A 23,731-nucleotide genomic window follows, 5' to 3' on the forward strand; every position below is an offset into this window, starting at 1 on the left:
TGACTGAAACAAAATTGTCATCAGGGGGTGAAAATTTAGGCTTAAAATTCAAATTTGCCTGTTGAATTATCCAACAAGAGATAAAATTTTGTATGAACAACTACTGAATATGAAAATGAGACTGTTGCTATGAATGCTATGAAACTTTTTTTTTTTTTTTTTCTCCAGAGAAGCACAGATTAGGCTTATACTAAAACAAATGGAAAATCTGTTTGCAGGTATAAGCTTTTTTTTTCTATCTTTTTTTTTTTTTTTTTTTAATTAATAATTTGTCATTGATTATTCTATAGCTATGTAGAGGTATGTTTATTTATATATGGAGTTACGTATATGCTTGTTGATTACATCTGAGGTTCTATGAGTTCAAATGAGGGCAATATTTAGGGCACTTTATATCATTTATCATTATATCATTTATTTATAAATTATAAATAACTTTTTATTTATTTATTTATTTATTTTTATCTGTACTCATTGATCATTCCTTCCTTGGAGGGGAACTTCCTTCTTCAAAGATAAAAAATAATAATAATAATAAAAAAAAAAAATAAACAATACAGACTTAAAATGCTCAGATCTACGTGGATCTAGTTTGGTGTTCCTTCTTGCAAATATATGAAGTGTACAGAACAGAAAGAAATTGCTTTTAAGTGCAACTTTTAAAATGTGTGATCAAGCATCAACTGCTTTCAGAAGCAACTGTTTTCAAAATGCATTCTCTCTTGCAGAGTGAATACTCCACTATTTTTATTTATTTTTTGACTCAGAAAAATGTGCCTACCACATTTATGTTCTTGAAGATGCATTTGGATCGATTCTTTTTGTTGTTGTTGTATTTTGCTTTATATTTTTCTTAATTATATGAAACAACTGGGATGAAGCTAAATAAAGAAAAATACAGAGGTTTCAGGGAGTTTGAGAATAATTCACAAGCCCCTTAACCAAGCTTTACAGAAATTTCAGAAGAATCAGAAGAGCTATATTCAGAAACAACACAGTTGTATTAAACTTATCTGCAATTAACAGTGTTTGCTTTTTCAAGTCTTGAATGGTTTTGGCATTAAGGTCTTTTTACAGCATTTTTATTATAGTTGCGTATTTGTTAGCCTGATAGTTTGGGCATTTTAAAGAGAAACAGATAGTAAAAGATAAAGTCATTGACTTTTTTAATCTACTGGTGCTAAACAAGTTACCATTTTGAAGGAGCATAGTGCTTCATGTATATTTGATTGCTGCAGTTGAGCAGTAGGACACTGCAAGGAATTTGTGAGCTCTTATTTCACTTCCATGTTGGCAAGTGATTCCTTCACACCAAGCTGGTGGCTCAGAAAGAAGCCTATTCTCCAAGTGCATAAACAGGAAATAGCTTTTTGTAAGATATGCAAAACACTATTTGCTTTTTATCAACATTTCTCTTCCTGCAGTATCTTTCCAAAAAGGTCATTCCTTCTGTTCCTTCTGTTTCTTCTACTGATGATTCAAGTTACATTTAGTGTTGTGAATAGAAATGAAATGACATTAACACCCCATGGTGCTAACCTTTATTTTAATAAAATATTAATTCCTACAGAAATAGGCAGCAAGCTGTTAAGAGTGGGGTCTGATGAGTATTTGAGGCTGGCTGAAGCTAAAGGAATGAGAAAAGAATGCAATATGGAAGCTTCAACCATTCCTTCTATTCTGGGTGGTTAAGTAGATTTAAATATTAAGTGAATCTTAGGGAGCCTTTTGGCAGACAATTTTATCATTCTATCTTATATTAATTGTCTTTAAATATTAAGTTTTCTTTGAGTTTAAGCTGTGCAGGACGAGGACCAAGCTTCCTTGTATTCTGTTAGAGTCCAGCAGCATCCTGAGTATTTTTCAGCTGAAGTATTTTCATACAGTGAACATTAATTAAAATTGATATTTAATCTTGCTTTATTATTATTTTTTTAATGGTGAAACTATTAAATTGCTAAGAATTTTAACTGGAAAAAAAAAAGTATTTTAACTGGAAAAAAATCTGTCTCTTCTGCTGCTGCAGACAATGTTGAAGAGCCTGTCACTATTTACCAAAATTATAATCAATAAATGTGCAACTGAATACATGGGAGAAAAAGGTAGGAAAGCAGGATGTGTATGTTTGTGTGATACAAAGAGCACTCAAGTTAAGATGGAAGCAATTAGAAGCAGTAGTTTTAGGGAGATAAACTTGAGACACTGTTTGCAAAAATAAGAATAGATTGCATACAAGAGACATGTACAGACCTGTTCATGCTGTGCCCTCTTAAAAAATGAAGTTCTGCAGTATATCATCTCATGTTCTGACACACTGGCATTATTTTGAGCTATGGCAGAGGCAAGCATGTTGTGTTCTGTAGATGTTGAAGAAAACTGCAGCATAGCACCTTTAAAGGAATATAATCAGAATTGGCAGCAAGAAGTCTTATCGCTTTTAAGTTGGACTTTGAAGGAGCTATAATTAGGATTATAATATGTCACTGTCTATGATATTGCAGGTCTAAATTGGTTATCAATGAACAAAATAGTTCCAAGAGGTTTGCCTGTACCACTTGACTCTATACAGCACCTTTTCAAACTGCCACAACAGGGTTCAAAACTGTTTGGTTACACACTGATATTTTATTCTTTAATGAAGTGGTTTGTCTAATGCACACAATTAAGATACTTTACACATAGGAATACTGCAGTCTGGTGAATAGAACCAAATGTAAAACAGAAACCTGTTGCTTTTTATGCCATTGCATTAATTGATTAATTTATTTATTTATCCACAGTGAGTGATAAGTGGCTGAATACCAGGTTTGCTATCTTAGTAGTTGTCCTGGTTTCAGTTAGGAGAGAGTTAATTTTCTTCTTAGTAGCTGGTAGAATGCTATGTTTTGGCTTAGGATGAGAAGAGTGCTGATAACACCCTGATGTTTTAATTGTTGCAGAGCAGTGCTTATACTAAGCCAAGGACATCTCAGCTTCTTGCTCTGTCCTGCCAGTGGGCAGGCTGGGGGTGCAGCAAGAGCTGGGAGGGGACAGACCCAGGACAGGTGACCCAAACTAGCCAAAGGGGTATTCCATACCATCTGACGTCATGCTAAACAATATATGGGGGTGGCTAGCCGGGGGAGGGGGGCCGGACTGCTTGGGGTTAGGCTGGGCATTGGTCAGCGGGTGGTGAGCAATTGCATTGTGCATCAATGTTTCATACACATTATTATTAGTAGTACTATTATCATCATTGTATTATTGTTATTGTTATTATTATTATTATTATTATTATTATTATTATTATTATTATTATTATTTTCCTGTCTTATTAAACTGTCTTTATCTCAACTCACGGGCTTCACTTTCCATTTCTCCCCCCCATCCCAGAGAGGGAGAGGGGAGGGTGAGCGAACGGCTGTGTGGTGTTTAGCTGCCGGCTGGGTTAAACCACGACAGTAGTTCAAAATAAAAAAAACAATAATAATAATAAAAAAGACACATTGAAGACTTTAAGTGTGCCATAATACAATGTCAGTATTTGCAAATACAGTTTCCTGTGCAATCTAACTAGCAGTGTTACTTCATAGGGAATGCATGATACTGGATTGTTCTCTGCATTTAAACATTATCTAATATTTAAACAGCAATAATCTTCCTGTAGCATTATCAGTAAAAGACATTTCTCATTTGAAAAATGTATCAAATCTAGCTAATTCTGCCTGGTACTGTAGAGATTTGAGTCTGCTTTCTGGTGTATAAAACACAGGCTCTAATCATGCATTGCATTCAGTAGGCCATTATCAATAGATATGGTACAAATTCTGCAGTGATTGCAATGTAGCTTCTTGGGTCAGGTATTAGTCCTTCTCAAAGCTGAGAAGCTCAGTGTAAATCTTAAAAACTCTCCTTGTTGTGCACTCACACTGCAGCTGTAGCTAGAGAGAGTTCACTAACTTCCTTGCTGAATGTAAATCCTAAAAAATGTTACTTAAAGTTACAGAAAACTGATGTTTCCTCTGCAGATATCAAACAAGCATGAGTTTTCCTAGTTTTCACAATGCACAGTATTTTTTGGGAGACTAAGAGAGTCCAAGAGTAAATTTCCATATCTACAGTGTTAGCATCAAGACATTGTAATGCATTCAGAATTTCCAGGATCAGGTGCAGGTTGGTCTGTAAGGAGTTTGAAACTACTTATAGGCAGAAAACTGTTAGGAAAACAATGTAAAATTTATTTATAGCAACTGTAATAATATTAAATCACATTAAAATGCTTGAAGGGTGTTAGTAATTGGAGATTCCTTGCTGAGAGTCACTGAGTTGGCTGTCCAGATAACACAGATAGAACATTGGCTGTCCAGATAATCTCTCCGGAGAGGTTTGCTGCCTGCCTGGGGACCGTATTCATGATATTATTATAAGGTAAACAAGCCTGGTGGGGCCAGAAGACTATCACCCGTTCTTACTCAAGCAATGTTGCAACAAGGACACTCCAAAATATCAAAAGAGATTTTATGTCCCTTAGAAAGATGTTGAAGAGATTGAGAGTGCAAGTAGTGTTCTCCTCTATCCTCCCATTTGGTGGCTGGGACCCAAGAACAAGGAGACAAATGGGCTGAGTGAACAATTCACTGTGTCTGGCACCATGCTGAAGGTTTGGGGATCTTGGATGCACTTTTGAGAGACCAGGCATGTTGACACTGGATGGAGTGCACCTGAGAAGGTGAGGCAAGACTGTTCTGGGCAGTAAGCTGGCTGGGCTTATTATCAGGGCTTTAAACTAGATTCAGTGAGGGAAGGGGACGTACCTCTTAGTGATGGAAGCAAACTGGGAACATTGTCACTTTAAGAAGCAACAGGGAAATAACACTCCCAAAGGAATTAGGAAGGGTTCCTCTGAAAATGTGATGTAGCCAATAGCCCATCTGAAGTGCCTCTACATCAACACATGCAGCATGGGAAACAAGCAGGAGGAGCTGGAAATCATGGTGCAATTAGAAAAATATGATTTGATTGCTATCATGGAAACATAGTGGGATAAACCACACAACTGGAACACTGGAGTAGAGGGCTACAAGCTTTTCAGAAGAGATAGGCAGGGAAGGAGGGGTCAGGGCGTTGCCCTCTATGCTAGGTAGCGGATTGATTATGAAGAAATGCCTCTGAGGAACAACCACAGACAGGTTGAGAGCATGTAGGTAAAAGTTAAGGACTGGACCAATAAAGGACACTTTGGTGTCAGGGTCTACTACAGGTCAACTGATAATGGGGAGCTAAATGATGAGGACTTTTTGCTTCAGCTACAAGAAGCATTGCACTCACATGCTCTCATCCTGATGGGGGACTTCAAGCACCCAGATGTCTGCTGGAAAAGCTACACAGCAGGCTGTAAGCAATTCAGGAGACTCCTGGATTGTATTGTGGATAACTTCTTAGCCCATGTATTAGACAAACCAACCAGAGAAGTGTTTCTGGACCTAGTGCTCACCAATGCAGATTAATTCATTAAAGAGATTAAGACTGGAGGCAATCTGGGCTGCAACAATGATGCCCTGTTTTGTGATCTCAAGGAATGCGGGCCTGGCAAAGAGCAAAGTCAGGGCCCTGAACTTACAGTTGTTTAAAGACCTAGAGCATGAGATCCCCTGGAACTGGAATCTGTACTGGAATCTGTAGTTAGGGACAGAGGAGCTGACAACAGGTGGCAACTTTTAAAAGATGCTTTTCTTAGAGTGCAAGAACTCTTCATCTCCATGGGTAAGAAAACAAAGGCAGGAAACTGCCATAGCTGAGTTTGACCTGCTGGTCAAATTGAAGTGTAAGAAGGAAATGTGCAGGCAGTAGAAGCAGGGACATGTGGCCTAGGAAGAAGGGATGCCATCCAGATGTTCAAGAAAACCAAGGCACGGATAGAACTGATCTTGGCAAGGGATGCAAAGAATAACAAGAAAAGAAAGGCTAAGGAGAGTGTACCCTCTCTGATAAATGATAAGGGAGAACTGGTACTGACATAAATGGAGAAGGCTGAGGTACTCAACAACTTCAGTCCAACGACAAGCATCCCAGGGTTCTGAGGAAACTGGCTGATGTAGTTGACAAGCCTCTCTCCCTCATATTTGAAAAATCATGTCAGTCAGGTGAAGCTCCCAGTGACTGGAAAAAAAGGAAACATCACTCCCATTTTTATAAAGGGTAGAAAGGAGGACCTGGGGAACTACAAACTAGGGAGCCTCACCTCTGTGCCTGGCAAGATCATGATTCTAGTATTTCTGTGATACCAGGTTTTGGCCTCCTATTTGTTAGCCATACAAAATACCATTGCAAGGCTTAACTTAAGTAATGAAGGCAGAGCTATTGTTTTAGGTTTGTCAAAGAGTATGTTTGTGCTTCGATTATTTTTCACAGGTTTGGTAATCAGTGATAGTGTACATCCTGATAAAAGTGTTGCCTTTCTGTCAGCAGTGTGTATGACCAACATCAGTAATCTTCCAGCATAGCCATGTTGTCTGGGTAAAAAGTCTACAGAAGATTCAGAGAAGAGAAGTCATATTTCCATCAATGGATGCCGAGACAATGGAGCAGAGACAATTATCTTCAGTAACAGCTTCTCAATTTAAGGTATCCGGAATGCTTTTTATTAGGACAATAAGTAAGTGAACTTTTATATAGAACTTTTCTAACTCAGGGGATTCTAGGAGGCATACAATATTCTGGTTTCAACATGCTGCCTCTCTTCTCTCTGCTCCTCCTCAACTTACAAGAGGAAACATCATAAGGCACTTCAACCCTCTCAGCCAGGACTGTTTTGTTCATACATACAGAGTTGTCACCTTGGGTCTCTGAAATAAACTAGAAAAAGTTTTTTTCATTCTGTCTGTATGCCTATTTCTTCTTTAAACTTGACCTGAGTTTATACTTCCAACACAGATCTGGTGACAAATATTTGCTTCCCAGAAGAGATTTCAAGCAAAGTGCTTTTTATTTATTTTCATACTCTACTATAAGATTTTCTTTGGTTGTTTTAGAGGGGAAAAAAAAAAAAAAAAAAAAAAAAGGTCACCGTATTTTGAACACAAACAACGAAAGCCTACATATATTTTTTGTACAACAAAACAATTTCAGCATGTTTTTCTTCCTGGGATGAAAAACCTGCAAATATTTTCCAAAGGTTCTTCCTTTATTTGTTTGCTTTCCAAACCACAAATATTGCCTAAAAATACTTTTGCACTGAGGATATGAAATGGTAAAATAAACAAAACCAACCAACCAAAAAAAACAAATAAACACCAGTGAGTTTTATTAGTGGCCCTATTCAGTTCAGGTTAATATTAGTGAGGGAATTCTAAAAATGCCCATAAACAAACGTCACTATCTCAGCATCACATCCAGACCAATAGCTAGCCATTGATGAACTTTGCTTGACAGAGAGTTCGTTTAGATGTTCCAAAGGTATATGACTCTCTTATTTCTCCTTTTGATCTAGAAAAAGCAGGACAAGAGCTGTCCAGGTGGTTAATGATAAGAGATAATATCCTGGAAAGGGAATTTACATTAAGGCTTATAATGGCAAGCGGCAGCAAGCAATAAAGCTGGGAGTCTAAGTCAGCTTTTTCAAACTCAGCTGAAGACAAACTAGGGGCTCAGTATATAAATACTTACCACAGATAAGATGTCACAGACACACACTGCCCTTTGAAAAGTTAACATTGATCACGTCTTTTCAGGGCAACTGGTCCTGTCTGGTAATTGTTAGCAATTGTGTCATGTGCAAATCATTCCACAAACATTAAAATGTATTACAATAAAATAAATTAAAATCTGGATTTGATTGCTTTCCATAGGATGGTACGCACTAGAGAAGCAATGCTGGCAGAAGGAGATTTCTCTCTGACTGAGGGGGAAACCAGTAAAGCACGTGAGAATTCTGAGAACATCTTTCAGCAAAAGCCCGGAGGATGGCATGAAACAGCTCTTCATTCATATTGTATTTATCAAGTGGCATTTCAATGACAGGAAGCTGTTCTCTGTGAAGTTCCTCTGCATACTTTCCTACTGGCATTTGAAACAGATCATCCCTCAAGATCAATGCTGCAGAGACGCACACATAGTATTTACCTTCCCGATTAGTTGGGCTCAGTCTGAGCTGTGACTAAAGAGTAGCAGTAAACGAGAAAAGTGCATGTCTTCTAAAGACGCTTCGGTTCATTAGCTTGTATTTGTTCTTACAGATTTATTGACATCTTGAAAATGTCAACCAATGATAAAACCGCGCACATTGGGTGTTGGATGGGTATTGCAATGATTTCTCTTGCCTACTGTGTCTTCCAACCAGTGTTTTGTCACAGAAGATATTTCCTTCTCACTTGGTCTCTCTTCCACCACTGAAGAGATCATAAAGAACAAATGCAACCAAAGACCTTACACAGAAGAATTGTGCAGCTGTAACTTGTGCAAAGACAACTGTGAAGTGGAGGCAGGGTTGAGGCAGTAAGAACAATGCTGCTATGGGTTTTCCTTTTGTTAGAGAACTGCAATTTGAGCAGGTTGTTTGTAAGCCAGGAGGTAGCACATATGGGACAGAGATGCCGTTTGCGTTGCAGAGACGGTATGGTATGCTACTGTTGAAGTAACAAGATTTTGTCTTGGGGCCTAATTTTAGCTTTGGCATAGCCCAGCACTATCTGAACAAGTGGCTATTGCATCTACACTGCCGTGTAGTTCTGCACGACGTTGGACGTATCAGCATTTTGATTAGGTGCTGCCACCCAAGTTCATCTCTGCTTCCTCATTAGAAAAAGAGTCAGTGAAAGTTTTTCAGGCATGAAAAATAGTGGTGAACGCACAGCACCTTCTGCTGTTGTTGTATGTCGGTTGGACGTGAAGGCTGTCTGCTCAGTGACCCGGACCAGCACCCTTGTTTTATGAAATAGAATTCTAAAAGCAGATTATGATGAGCAGTAAGAGCAGGACTAGTGACAGCCTTGCAAAGGGTCACCTCCCTTCAGCGGTTGATATTTCCAAGGTCTCGCATGCTGGAGGGGAACAAATGCTGCCTGGAAGCCATTGAATATCTTTTCCAAATCTGTACCCCCTGGTTCCACAGGAGGATCTTATAATTTTCTACAGCTGGTGCTGCAACTGTGCAGGTAATGATACTAGAAATAGCAGTGCTCTCTGTCTGACAGGCATTTCCTGGAAAAGCCTGAGTGGATGATCTTCCTTTCTTTTCTCCCTCAGGAATAAAACCAACAATATATATCCCTAGTGATGAGGGCCGCAAAGCCACCAAGTTCCATACCCAGCACTGCAAATATAGTGCAGACTATATTTCTTCAGCTGGTGTTAAATAGTGAATCCACAGATTTCAGTATGCCATGTTTACTTGCTCTTTACTTACCTGAGCTGAAAACTCAATTGTGTTTAAGTAGCTAGTAAAACAAATAATTGTTCTCTTACTTGCAGCATATTGCACTTGGCCTTGTGGAACTTGCATGGTCTCACCTCTCAAACCTGTCCAAGTTCCCTCTGGATGGCATCCCATTCCTCCAGCATGCTGACCACACCACACAGTGTGTGGTTTCATCAGCAAATTTGCTGAGGGTGCACTCAATCCCATTGTCTATTGTCACCGACAAAGATGTTTAGCTGTGCAAGTCCCAATACTGAGGAACACCATTTGTTACTATCTCCACTTGGACACTGAGCTGTTGACTACAACTCTTTGTGTGTGACTATCCAGCCAATTCCTTACCCTGTTAGTAGCACACAACCAAAAAATTTGGTATAAAACCAGAGCTCAGGTCATAGATGGTATTGAGTGTATCCAAATTTCTAGGTTCTGTTGAACTTCTTGACTTCTGAGATAACATGCTCTTTCCTCACTCCTCCTTTTCTTCACAAGGTAGGGAATCCATGACAGCAAAGTTATAATGTGCTCTGGCTACATCTGCAACCTAAATCCAACTGGACTCCATATGCACTGTAGAAACAAATTGTCATGGATTTTAACTTTGACCAGAAAGGCTACTGCAATTAGACATGAGTAGAATATGTAAAATAATTGAAGAAACGTTTATGACCTTTATTTTATTTTTATTGTCAACTCTGCATTTTCCTCAACAAAGTCAAGCTGAAAATACCAAATTTCAGCTACCCAAGGTAGAGAATAAACTCTCTTTTTAGTGCATGAATTTTGAATAACACAGAAAATGCTACATTAATAGCTCAACAGACAGTTCCAATAGTATAGAAATATATGTGCTGTCTAAAGCGTATTTCTACTTCAGTAAGTAAAACTGTTTTTGACGGTGTCAAATTTCTTATGAGCAAAGACCTTTACAGACAGTTGGAAATAACAAATATTTTGAGGAAAATGGAGAAAGGAAAGGCATAAAAGGTTTATTTATTATCCTTTATGCTTTCTTGTGTTGAAAACATTTTACCTTTTTTTTTTTTTTTTTTTTTTTTTTTTTAGCACTTTAGGTGAAGCTGAAAATAGGAAGAATCTGTAAAAAGTCAGAACTTGTAGAACAAAAGAAAGCATTTATTACTCTGCTTCTTAGTCTATAAATCTCAGAAATATTTCATACAGTCTTTGTTCTTTACCTCTAGATGATCATGGTTTGTTTATTCAAAAAAGAAATCAAACTTCAGTGCATTCTTGATTTCTTTAGCTACAGTTTACTAATGCAAACACTTTTAAAGAAATGCTTTGGGAATCTTTGTTAACACTAAACTAACTGGCTTAACATATATAAACAGGTATTTGTAGGGATCATTTTAAAATTAGTAACCTATTTTTCTCATACTTATCTATAACGGAAAAATTACATGCAATAAAAATACATATTTTCTCAAGCTGGGTGGTCACAAGGAAATAAAGTTTCTGTGTACAAACAGCTTTGATCTATCTTGTATCTAATTTATTAATGTTCCTCATAATATTTGCATAAATAATCTTATAGATCCACTGTTCTTTTTCACAATGACAATGCAAAAGTCAAATCAATACTTTCATTCTATTTTCATCCACTGATGAAAGATCTTTTTTTTTTTTCCCCACTGATGAATACTTCAATAAAATAGAAACTCCTTCTGGTAATTCTTTTAGAATAATGTGCAAAAGCAATGCTAAAAATAGCAGGTATTTATCATAACATTTCAACATTCAGTTGTTATTTTCTTCTCTACCTCTCAGATGATTTTGGCATTGGATCTGATCCCATGCTTGTTGAAATCAATAGAAGCATTCTTACTGACTTCAACAGAGCAGGAGTAGGCTCGTAGCAGGCAGAGTGGCTTAAGTATTTAAGAAAAATAGCTTTGTATATCCCCAAAGGAATAAACTCCACTTTGATTCTCTCCAGTGCCCAGTGACTAGACTATTTTATTAAAAATGTGGCTTTTGCCAACAACAGCTCAGATATTATAATAACCAAGAATGTACTTGGTTTTCCTAAATATATGCAAGGATGCTGTTTATCATTCTTATTTTGTTTGATTTTGTTCTCCTTGCTCAGTGTTTGTAGACCTGGCAAGGGCTCAAGAGCTCAAGGCCATGCTCTCCCTTCATTCAAAGCATGACCATTTCCCCACTACCACTTCTGCTTTTTATATTTAATTTGCTGACCTAACTCCCTGAAAATGTCTGACCCATGTAATCCTGAAATTTTTGTCTAATTAGACCAGGATGAGACTTCAGTGCTATGTAGTGGGAAGATTAGGCTGAATACAGTGTTCATTGTGAAATTAGTTGCGTTGAAGACATAATTGGTAAAAAATCCCTGTAACTGGGGAATGAGCATCAAGATAATCCTGTTTCTTTGGCATCTGAAGCAGACTGAATGTGAACTGTTGTTATTTTAATTTTCCTGGTTATTTTTCCTGATCACATGATGGAATGCTACCAACTCAGTAAAACCTCACTTTTTAAGTAAAACCTCAACAGCCAAGTCAATTCACTATCTAAAGCTTATGGCAAAACCGATAAAAATGTGATTTGTTTACTTGCAAGTTGACATATGTCCACCCTAATCCTCTGGCCTCAGCTGGCTACACAGCAATATGCTATCTGAGTTCCAGACCTGTGGTAGCTTGATTTCATTACTCAAGGTCATGACTATCCTGGAAATTACCATGAAGCCTGAACATGGTTTTGGTCCTGAAGCTTCCTAGATACCTTGTGTTAGTGCCCTAAGGGTGCTACCAGCCCTTGCTGACCCTGCCCACCCATAAAAGACCCATTTTCAGCTCAGTTTGGGACCTTAGCCTGAGTTATGCTTTAAGTATGCTACCTCCAGGCTTGGAGGTAGCACCTCTTGGGCCTATGTGGCAGCCTTGCCTTTGGACCCAAATCCTGCTACTCCTACTTGGCTCCCTAAATGGACCTTGGACCTAAGTTGTCACTGAACTTGTTTGGGTCTGTTGATGGTCCCTGCTATCAGCATCCTGTTTGGGTTCTGCGGTACTGAACCTTGGTCAGGAAGGGCATTGCCTGCTCTGGTGTCATGCTTGTCTTTTCCTACCTTGTGGGACCTTCTCTCCTAATTCTCAACCTAATTCTTGCTGAGATCTTGAGTATACATGTAGAGGTATATAAGATCTTACCACTCACCTTAGAAGTCTGGACTTTGTTTCCTACTTAAGAGTTATTTGCACAGGAAAAATCCTTGAATAAAATATAAAGGCAATCCTGAAAGTAGATATAATAAACCAGTAATGATTTATTCCAAATGATTGCTCTAAATCCTAACTTTGCAACATACCCTTTCACTTGTCAGCTTATTTTTTGACTTTCTTTTTTTTTTTCAGTGAGTCTTTTAATTATTTCTGTGTATCATCAAAGCATCAGCTGAAAAGGTACACATGGTTTTTAGGAAATAAACTGTAGAAACTTGGTTAATGCACACATCATTAAGACTGTATCTTAAAATACCTTTAGTCTGGGAAAAGATATCTAGTCCTTGAGCTGTTGCTGTCTTCTAAGTGATAGGCACTAACTCTCTTTCTACTGAAAGAGAAAGCCCTGCTTATTTCTTTGCTTTCTTTGCTAGGAAAAACAACAACAAACAACAAAAAGATTAATATTGGGAGAGGGTTCAGCAGTGCGTATCCCAGGTAGAAAAGGGTTCCATATACTTCTGCAACAGTCATAGCACATAATCAATGTCTTCTTCTGACCCACTGTAGGCAGATTTGGGCAGAACTTACCTGACTTTAGACCTGCTTATTCTGTTGACTGTTCCGGATTGCCATTTTGAGGAACTTAATTTTTATTGGGCCATATTTTCAGATTTTGGGGTCTAAATCAGAGCTCTAATTTCCATGTTTCATGCTTGGATCCAGACTTTGATACCACTAGGGCGTTGTTGCTGTTTTGTGATGTTGTTTTAAATCTTCTGTACCTTAGAAAAACTCATTTTAAAACTGAAATTTAAATGAATGTAATCTGTACCTAGTGGCAAAACTATCTTGCTGATAAGCTTATCAGTTACAATAAAATAAAATAATAATAATAATAATTACATGTCAAAGACTGCAAATTCCCAAAAGCTAAAGAGGTTTGGGAAGCCACATAACATAAGCAGTTAAGCACACACAGAGCCTGCAAAATTCCAGTTCTTGTAGTGATTGTAATTATCAAAAAAGCACTCGTGCAGCATGTTGGAGCTTGGACTGTTTTTAATGGACTTATAATTACCTGTAGAACAAGCTGAGCCACTGATGACTGTACATTTTCATGTTATTACAACTATTTTAATATTTAATGCATTATAGTAATAGTAAATAATTTCTACCCTTTAGAATTATAAAGCTTATGTCCGTGCTGAAATAAAAAACAATGAAAAACTGAAAGTTTTGGCAAGACGTAATCTTCAGAGACGTTATTTGCCCTAATAAATACTTCAGTTACACAAAGTCAAATTGCTCCAAGGGGAAAAAAAAGAAAAAGCAAATTGATTAGTAGAAATCTTTACTAAAGTAGATACAGAGAAAAGGAAACCACCTTTCAGGCCTTTAAGTCCTTCTTCTATTAAGAAATAGATTCTACTAATTCCCATTTACATAGGGAAGCAAATGCTCTGGTTCCTACACACCAATGCTGTATGCATGTATCTGCTATCCCTGTTGATTATTAGAGATATAGGTAACTACAGGTCAACCTCAGTTTACTAATATATCTAAAATGGACTAAAATGCTCATATTAAGATCACTACGTTTATGCTGACCACAAAAATAATTATAGCATGTTATTGAGTTGTGTAACTACAAAACTTTAAGAATATATATTGTTGGTAGAAATTATCCTCTTTATAGTGCATTTTTATTTTCTTTTAGTGATTTTTTTCCTTTCTTTTCCTTTTCCTATGAACTAAAAGATAAAATAATTAAAATATATATATAAAGAAAAATACTTCCCAATGTTTATTTCAAGAGCTCATTTTTGCTTTTCACTGAGAAAATTACATTCCCAGGGAGCCTTTATCTATCATTTCTGAAATTTCCAAATATATTAATACTTCAATTATTTGAGGTTAAATATCTTTCACACAGGTTCTTAGGGCTAGGTTTCTTAGTTCTGTGTTATTAAAAAAAAAAAAAAATAATAATAAAAAAGCTTGCTAAATAACAATTCTGTATTCCTACTTTCTCTTTGGAGAATTAATTCGAAGGTGCAGCGCTCTGCAACTATTTAATCATGTATTCCTCAAAGAGCATGACTCTGTGCTGGTGCAGCCTCACCTCGAGTACTGTGGGCAGTTCTGGGCACCACAGTACAAAAAAGACATTAAACTGTCAGAGAGTGTCCAGAGGATGGCGACAAAGATGGTGAAGGGCCTGGAGGGGAAGACATATGAGGAGCGGCTGAGGGCACTTGGCTTGTTCAGCCTGGAGAATAGGAGGCTGAGGGGGGACCTCATCGCAGTCTACAACTTCCTTGCGAGGGGGAGTAGAGAGGCAGGTGACCTATTCTCTGTAAACACCAGTGATAGGACCCATGGGAATGGTGTTAAGGCAGGGCAAGTTTAGGCTGGACATCAGGAAGAGGTTCTTCACCGAGAGAGTGGTTGCACACTGGAACAGGCTCCCCAGTGAAGTAGTTACTGCACCAAACCTGTCTGAATTTAAAAAGAGATTGGATTGTGCACATAGTCACATGGTCTGAACTTTTGGGCAGACCTGTGCGGTGACAGGAGTTGGACTTGATGATCCTTATGGGTCCTTTCCAACTTGGGATATTCTATGATTCTATGATTCTATAACCTTCATTACACAATAAGAATTTCAAATTCCACTTTGAAAGCCACATGGAAGCCATCATTGTCCAGCTTGTATATGTGCTTGGGATTGCCCTGATCCAGATGCAAGGCCTTGAACTTGGCCTTGTAGAACTTCATGAGGTTCTCACAAGTCCACCTGTCAAGCCTGTCAAGGTCCCTCTGGATGGCAACCCTTCCCTCCAATGTGTGAGCCACACCACACACCTTGATGTCATCCTAGTACAAATACATTATTCTTAAGCATCCATGTTCTAACAGTTTGAAATTATGTATTTTTAAATCAAATGCATTGCCTGCAGAATTACATAAGTTAAGCATCTAGGCTATGTGAATTCAGACTTTTATGTTCATACTTGGCTTAAGAGAAGATTTCCTTACTCCAGTGAAAACAGAAATCCAGGTAAGTGTATTTGTTTAAAAAGAAAAATCTCAAATTATAAAACCAAACAAACCAACCTAAAATAAATAAATACATATAAAGCGTGTAAATGCACACACCCTGTGTCTCTTGCTAAAATAAGAATATTAAGCAAAATGAGGAACCAACTACACTAACTGGAGACTGAGTCAGCTTGTGAAATATGATTCTACAGATGACTTATTGCATTACACCTTTTCTCTAACTCATCAGCATAATGGCAAACCTTGGGAAAAAAATCACAAATGTGATTACTTCAAGTACTGAGCCCAGAGGTAGTTTAAAGTTGATAATCACATTGGATTCTGTCTTTAGGTTCATTCAAGTTTCTTGGCTACATTAAACTTTCCTTTAGTGCTTTCCTTTCCCTGAGCTCAGAATTATATAATTTAATCAGGACTCAACCAATACAACATTATCAGATATGAGTAGCCATATAATAAGAAACAATATTTATCCATATGGTTGTCAATGTAGCAATACATGTAAACACACCTATTATTTTGAGAGACAAAAAGGTAAAACAGTTGAAAATACAAAATGCTCAAAGACTTAGAAATGTGTATTGGGTTTATATCACATTTTTTTGATGGAGGGGTGGGGGCGGGGGGGGGGGGAGTGGAGAGAGAGTGGGAAGAGGAAAGAGGGCTGCATGGGTGGCCTCTGTGAGCAGAGTCCAGCAGCTGCCCCATGTCAGATCTGAGCCAGCTCCAGCTGGCTCCAACAAAGGGACCTGCAGCTGGCCAGAGATGAGCCAGTGAGGAACACTGGTTAGGCCTCTGGGAGAGCAGATTTAGGAAAAAGAAAAAAACTGCTGTGCAACAACAGGAGGAGAGCAAGGCGTGAGAACCAGCCCTGCAGACACCAAGGTCAGTGCAGAAGGAGGGCAGGAGGTGCTCCAGGAATGCAGCAGCAGTTCTCCTGCGGCCTGTGGAGAGACAGCCTATGGACAGCTGGACAGCTGGACAGCTGGAGCAGGCTGTTCCCGTGCAGCCCATGGGTCCCACATGGAGCAGATCTCCACGCTGCAGCCCGTGGAGGAGCCCCTGGTGGAGCAGGTGGATGTGGCCTGGAGGAGGCTGCAGCCCATGCAGAGGCCCCGCAGGAGCAAGTCCCAGGCCGGAGCTGCAGTCCATGGAGAGGAGCCCACGCAGGAGCAGGGGGTCCAAGGGGAGCTGCTGCCTGTGGGGGACCCATGCCGGAGCAGTTTGCTCCTGATGGATGGACCCCGTGATACGGAGCTGTATGGGAGCAGTTCTTGAAGAGCTGCTGCCTGTGGGCAGCCCCTGCAGGATCAGTCCGGGAAGGATGGCATCCCGTGTGAGGGACCCCTTTTGGAGCAGGGCCAGAGAGTGCCTGTGAGGGAGCGGTGGAGACAAAGCGTTAGCGACTGACAGCAGCCCCCATTCCCCATTCCTCTGCACCACTCAGGGGGAGGACATAGAAGAGGGTGAATGGTGGGAAGGTGTTTTTATTCTGCTTGTAGTTTTTCACTGCCCTAGTCTGTTAGTAATAGAGAAGAAATTACACTAATCTCTCTACACTGAGTCTGTTTTGCCTGTGATGATAACTGTTGAGTGATCTCCCTGTTCTTATCTCAACCCTTGAGCCCCTTTTATCGTATTTTCTGCTCCTGCTCATTTGAAGAAGGGGAGTAAGAGAGCAGTTGTGGTGGAGTTTAGCTGCCCATAAGGCTAAAACCACCATCACACAAGGAAACAAAAGGCTACTTTTAGGTTTTACTGCTGAGAACACACAGAAAACAAACAAACAAGCAAACAAAAAAAAAAAGACAAAAAAAAAAAAAGACCTGAAAAATCAGTGAATCTGTAAATTTAAGGCAATATAAAATGATGACACTCATTATTACAAGATTTTGAATTGTTCTCTTTGGCCAGAAATCAAAATGACTTTAAGTATGGTCTGAGAATCATAAAGGCATGCTGAAAAACAGTGAGTGTGTGATCACATAGCACAAAAATTCAGTGGTGTTTCCACTTTCAGAGACACTTCAAAAGAAACTTCAGAATTGTTTTTGCACTAGGTAGCACTCAAAATATCTTCACTCATACTCAAGGCAAAGGAAGACTTGAGTTTCCATGTTACTTCTTACTTTATAGAATGTAATTTTAACTTTCCTTGTGTGTGTATTTGTATAATTCTTAGCATGTTAAGATTGCCATGGACTTTCCAGATAAAATTTCTGGAAATTGCTTATGAAATGGTATAAACCTTTTACTTCAAATATAAACATGCTTATCCTGGACTATTCTGAAATTCTTAATGTCAGATTTCCTGGTGCTTCTTATGCATACTAATGCTTAAGGTATATCTTTTATGTTATATTTAATTGATCAATTGACATGATATTGACAAAAAAAAATATCTATCTACAGTCATTTGTCTTTTGATGAAGATTTGTTTCTCAATAATACACTACCTGACTGTCACGTACTGGAGTGAGGATATTCTCAAATCATGCATGGGAGAATGAGAATAGGGGTACTGGAATGCTAATCAGACTGGTTCATCTCCTATTTTGTTTTCAGTTTGCTTCGTATTTCATTGGTAAGAAAATAATTAAAATGGACAAGTTTTAGGAAAATCCTGTCATGGATAAGCCTTTGGGGGAAAAAAAAATAAAAATCTCTGTTTCTATGTGCAAAATCTACAAATAGAGCTCGTAATCTATTACTTGATTGGTTTCTAAAGCATCAAGTCAATTTTCATGTTCAGATTTAACGTGTTGTATCCTACAGACTAGAATCAAATAAAGAGTAATGTCCAGAATAGGAACATCTTAATTTTTGAATCTGGGGACTTACTGTCTTTCTCAATATGAAGCCTAAATTGATAAAAAAAATATACAATAATCAAATACAATGATCTTTAGCTTGATTTCCTACTGTAACAAATGTTAAGCAATTTGACTGTCAATACGTTAGTCTCTCATACCCTAAATGGATTTTGATCTTCTACACAATTTCAGCTGAGTTTATCAAAGGGGTGAAGATTGCAGACATTAACAAATTTTATAACAGCCAGCAGAAGGGCATTTAATAAAGCCAATGATGCTGCTGCCTCCACTGGAGGAAGCAGAGAGCCTTCATCCAGGCTGCTGGATTTGTTTCACAAACTGTATGTAGAAGTCTTTTGTAAATCTAATAATCTCCATGTAATTCTAACCAGCAAATATTGCATATGCCTGTCAGCTGAACAAACAAAGGCAGAGGAATTAGTAGCAGCATTGTTAAGGTACATGGGGAACAGGAGACAAAGCTGTGGCATGAAGGTCTATCTCAGAGGTATAGTGTTGAAATGGACAAAGGAATACTTTAGTATTGCAATGTTTTGGGCTGTGGTATAATTAATTTTGTTTGTAAAGGCTAGTATGATGCTGTGGTTTTAATTTTAGATGAAATTAGTGGTGACACTGGTGGTTTTAGTTGCTGCAGAGCAGTGCTTGAACAGGGTCAAGGACTTCTCTGCTTCTTATGCTGACCCATCAGCGAGAAGTCTAGAGGTACACCAGAGAAGCTGGGTGAGGACACAGACAGGAGAGCTGGCCAAGACTGGACTAAAAAAAAAAAAAGGGGGGGGGGGGAGGGGGAAGAAGGAGGAATCCCCATTCCCCAATGTCCAGAAATGATGGCATTTGTTTTCCCAGGAAAATGTTATGTGTGATGAAACCTGCTTTCCTGGAAGTGACTGAACACCTTCCTACCAATGGGAAATAGCAAATGTATTTTTTGTTTTGCTTTCCTTGCACATGTGGCTTTTGCTTTACCTAGTCCTTATCTCAATGCATGAGTTCTTGAACTTTTACCTATGGTGCTTGCCAGGATTAAACCACAAGTATAATTAAAGAACTGGAGGAAAAAGGTTTAGGGCATGCAAAGAAACTTGGGATATTCTTGCAGGGTGAGAAGAGAGATCATCTACAGAGGTCTCTTCCTACATGAATTATTCTATGAAACTAGATGAGGAAGACTAGAGTACAGAATGCATTATTCTGTCATAAATGAGACCAGTAATTCCAGTATTTCAAAATTTTTTTTTCCTAATTTTTTTTTTTTTTTCAGATCACATTAGAAGATGCACACCTCATCCCATGCCCAGGCACTACAAAGGTGCTCAGTACTCAACTTTGTGGTGTTTTCTCTTTCCAAAATGACAATATCATTAGCACTGGTATTTCTTTAGCAATAATCTTTGTCCTTAAATCCAATACTTGGTTATTTAATAATAGGAAGTCCTATTTCTGTAAGTGCTGCTGGGGTCAGACCTTATTAGGCTCAGAATAACTGGTAAAGAATTCCTAACAATATTGCTGCAGGATTTCAGCCACTGATAGTTGGAGGATTTAACCTCTACTTCTGACTGCCATTATATCCTTTAAGCAGTTACTCCTACTTCCTAGAAGTAGTGCAGCAAGACATGTACCATTAAGGGAATGAATTTAATGCCTTATTGCAAAGTTATGTGAAGTACTAATCTCCTTGCATTTTTTTTTTTCCTGTTAGTTGTTTGTGCTAGCATGCAAAAAGTATGACTATATTTTAACTAAGGAATAGGCTGTTATGGTAGCTGACCATAAATGTATCCACAACCACTATGGGTGAAAAAGAGGAAATTTACAACTTCTACAGTAAGAATATTATAATAGATGATTGATGTAGTCCCCATCTAGCAGTTCTCAGCCTCAGGTAAACACAACACTGCCTTAAATTAACTCCTGCTCTGATGGCTTCCATGTGGCTTTCAAAGTGGAATTTGAAATTCTTATTGTTTATTCCCTCTGGCTATGCCTCTATTTGCCTATCAACCAATTCCTCTTTCTGGCCCATCTGTATCAGCACATCTCCCACAGAGCACAGTGCTGCAGGTGGCTTCATGCACTCCGAGCAATATATTCAAGGCTATTGCTGCTACAAGAACACAACCAAAGACAGTACATGAACAGGTCTATACAGGATTAGGGCCAGGCTCACATAAAGATTGTTGCAAATAAACATTCCTAATATAATGAATAATAATAACAACCATAATAGCAACAACAAAACTGACCCCCAGGTATGCAATTTCCTATTTATTATACAAATTTGAAAAGTTCATGCAGAAGAAAATAAGCACTTAACTACTATTCAGCAAAATCTGTAAAAGTACATTCATTCATGTAAAGAAACAAGCCAGAAAATGGGAGTTAAAGCACCACAGCACACAAGTGCTGTGCTGTCTGTGAAGTTCATCAGGATCACGAACAAATTTTCAGCAAGGCCAAGTTGAAGATCCTGCATCTGGATTAGGGCAATCCCAAGCACATATACAAGCTGGACAATGAGTGGATTGCGAGCAGCCATGTGGAGAAGGACTTGGGAGTGTTGGGAGTCCACAAAACTGAACATGAGCCAGCAATGTGTGCTTGCAGCCCAGAAAGACATCCGCATCCTGGCTGACTCAAAACAAGTGTGACCAGCAGGTCAAGGGAGGCGATTCTCCCCCTTCAGCTCTTCTTTCTTGAGACCCCACCTGAAGTACTGCGTTAAACCCTGGTGCTCCCAGCACATGAAAGACATGAAAGACATTAAACATGGTTAGAGTTGGTCCACAGGAGAGCCACGCAGACAATCAGAAGGATGGAGCACCTCTCCTATGAGAAAGTTGGCTGAGAAAGCTGAGAGAGCTGGGATTGTTTAGCCTAGAGAAGAGAAGGCTCTGAGGGGACTTTACAGTGTCCTTTCACTACTTAAAGGGGGCCTACAGAAAGGTGGGGAGAGATCTCTTCATCAGAGAGTGATAAGGCAAGGAGTAACAGTTTCAAACTAATCGGAAAGAGATTAGCTGTGAGGAAGAAATTCTTCATTAGAGTGAAAAAGAGGGTGGAGAGGCACTAGAACAGGTTGCCCAGAGAAGCTGTGGATGCCCCATTCCTAGAAGTGTTCAAGGCCATGTTGGATGAGGCTTTGAGCAATTTGGTCTAGTGGAATCTATGACGGGGGAGTTGGAACTACATGGTCTTTAAGGTTCCTTTCAACCCAAACCATTCTGTGATTCTATGAATTTCTTGCCAAAGCAACACGCAGACATATGTCAAAAATCAACTTTCTAAGAACATTGTAGGAAGAAGCCAAAAATATATGGACACAATTTCCTGGCTTCTTTAGTCTTTGAGTTTGTCAAACATTATTTTTCAGCTCTATGTCCAGACCGTGTAGTTGCCAAGGAAGTAATTGCCCAATGCACTACCGACTTCCCAAATATCTTTTCATTTCTGAGCTGTACAAAGAAGGTCAGTATCACTTACATCTTTCACGTGTGGGAATATGCCTAAATTATTTACTGCTGTAATGTGAGCTGTCTGAATGAAGACCTATTCCTGGTTTAAGCAGGCTTTTTCAGATATTAACTCCATTCCCACAGTTTGGATGACAGATATGAACTTTTTTTTTTTTTTTTTTTTTTTTTTTAGGCTATTTTGGGAGCACAATAGCTAGGAAAATTTTAACAGAAATTCTTTTTTTTTTTTTTTTTGTAAATTGACTTCTGTATTTATTCTCTCATTTGCTTGTACTGTAACTTAACTTCTGTTACTGTTAGGCTGAACTCCCTGGAAGTCTGGAAGTCTGGAAAGCATTCAGGTTTTAAACGCATAGATCAACCTGACCAATGATCTTAAATGTAATAAAAGCCAATCATTTGAACTGGATAATGGGTCATTTTGGTTTCTTAGTATATAAATCTGTTCCAGAATCCTTTTATAAAATGATCTATATTCCATTATTGCATAAAAATAACTTAGCTATGCAAAGTGGAAATGATCTTTTTTTCATTGTTAGAAAACTGCATTAACCTTACTAAAAATGTTAATTTTGAAATGTTTACATATCCAGTTGATTTCAAAATTAATTACATTTAACATATTAGATCAGTTGTATCCTGATTAGATCTGTTTTATGGGAATATGGAAAAATGAAGTTTTTCTATAAAATATGGATTTCGGGCTAAAATTGCATTAGCTATGTTCATTTTATGGTAGCAATTCAATTTTTTGTCTTACACAAACGTTTTGAATTTGAAAATGTAGAAAATACATCACTGACGGGTTATTTTGGTTTATTTTCTTTTGAGGAGGGAGGGAAACTGAAGAAAAGTGGAGTGGTGTGAAATTTAAAATTGCATAGCATTATATTACCTAGATATTGTTCATAAAGCATCTGATCCTAATTTATGTATTTATTTGTTTATTTTCCAGCATAGCAATTCCCCTGCAGGAGACCGAAGGTTAATGTTTTTGATCTCTGAATATATTACTGGCCTACAGAAAAACCACATACATAACAAGATTGTTTTACTTTCCTCCTTGTTTAGAAGGCTCTTCAGTCTCCACCAGGGAAAGTTATAGTTGTTAAATATCATAGCAGGTGTTGTGATACAGTTTGAACTGAGCTCCAAGAGAGCTATATTTAGTATATGTGTGTCTTTGCACAGAAGGGAATAAATTTCATCTGATGTCATCTTATTCATCCCTGTCTTTGCTCAGAAACTGCAGGAGACACAGAAGGGAGTAATGAGAATTCACTAAAGCTGGCTTCATCCGTGTCACTGCACACTGGGTGTGCAGAGCTTACATATGATATAGGCTTTTATCTCGGGCTGGGGGGAGGAGGGGGAATTTATTAGTATTTCCATGCCTGATAATTGGCAGTTATTTAAGAACAGATTCAGCTGTCTAAGCCTGAAATTTTCCAGCAGTAGGGTGGTAATGTAGCTCTGACACCAGCTGGCCTATGGCAGCGGGTCCCACTGGCCATGTACAGCTGCTTCCTTTTTGGAGAGCGTGCACAGCAGCATGTCAGTATTTGCGTAGCATGTCCAGAAACGTGCTTGCAAAGCAGCAGTTATTGATGGTCTGCAAGATCTCTGGGAGCTCTTAACTCTAACCAGCAGAGAGAGCTCACAGGTCCCTAGACACTTATAGGGGAACGGGGTGGGGGGAGAAAGGGAGGGGGAGAGGGGGAAGGGTGCAAAGTGGAGTGAAGTTTCAAT

The sequence above is a fragment of the Aythya marila genome (genome assembly GCF_965140915.1).
Source record: "Aythya marila genome assembly, chromosome: 2".
Classification (NCBI taxonomy): Eukaryota; Metazoa; Chordata; class Aves; order Anseriformes; family Anatidae; genus Aythya; species Aythya marila.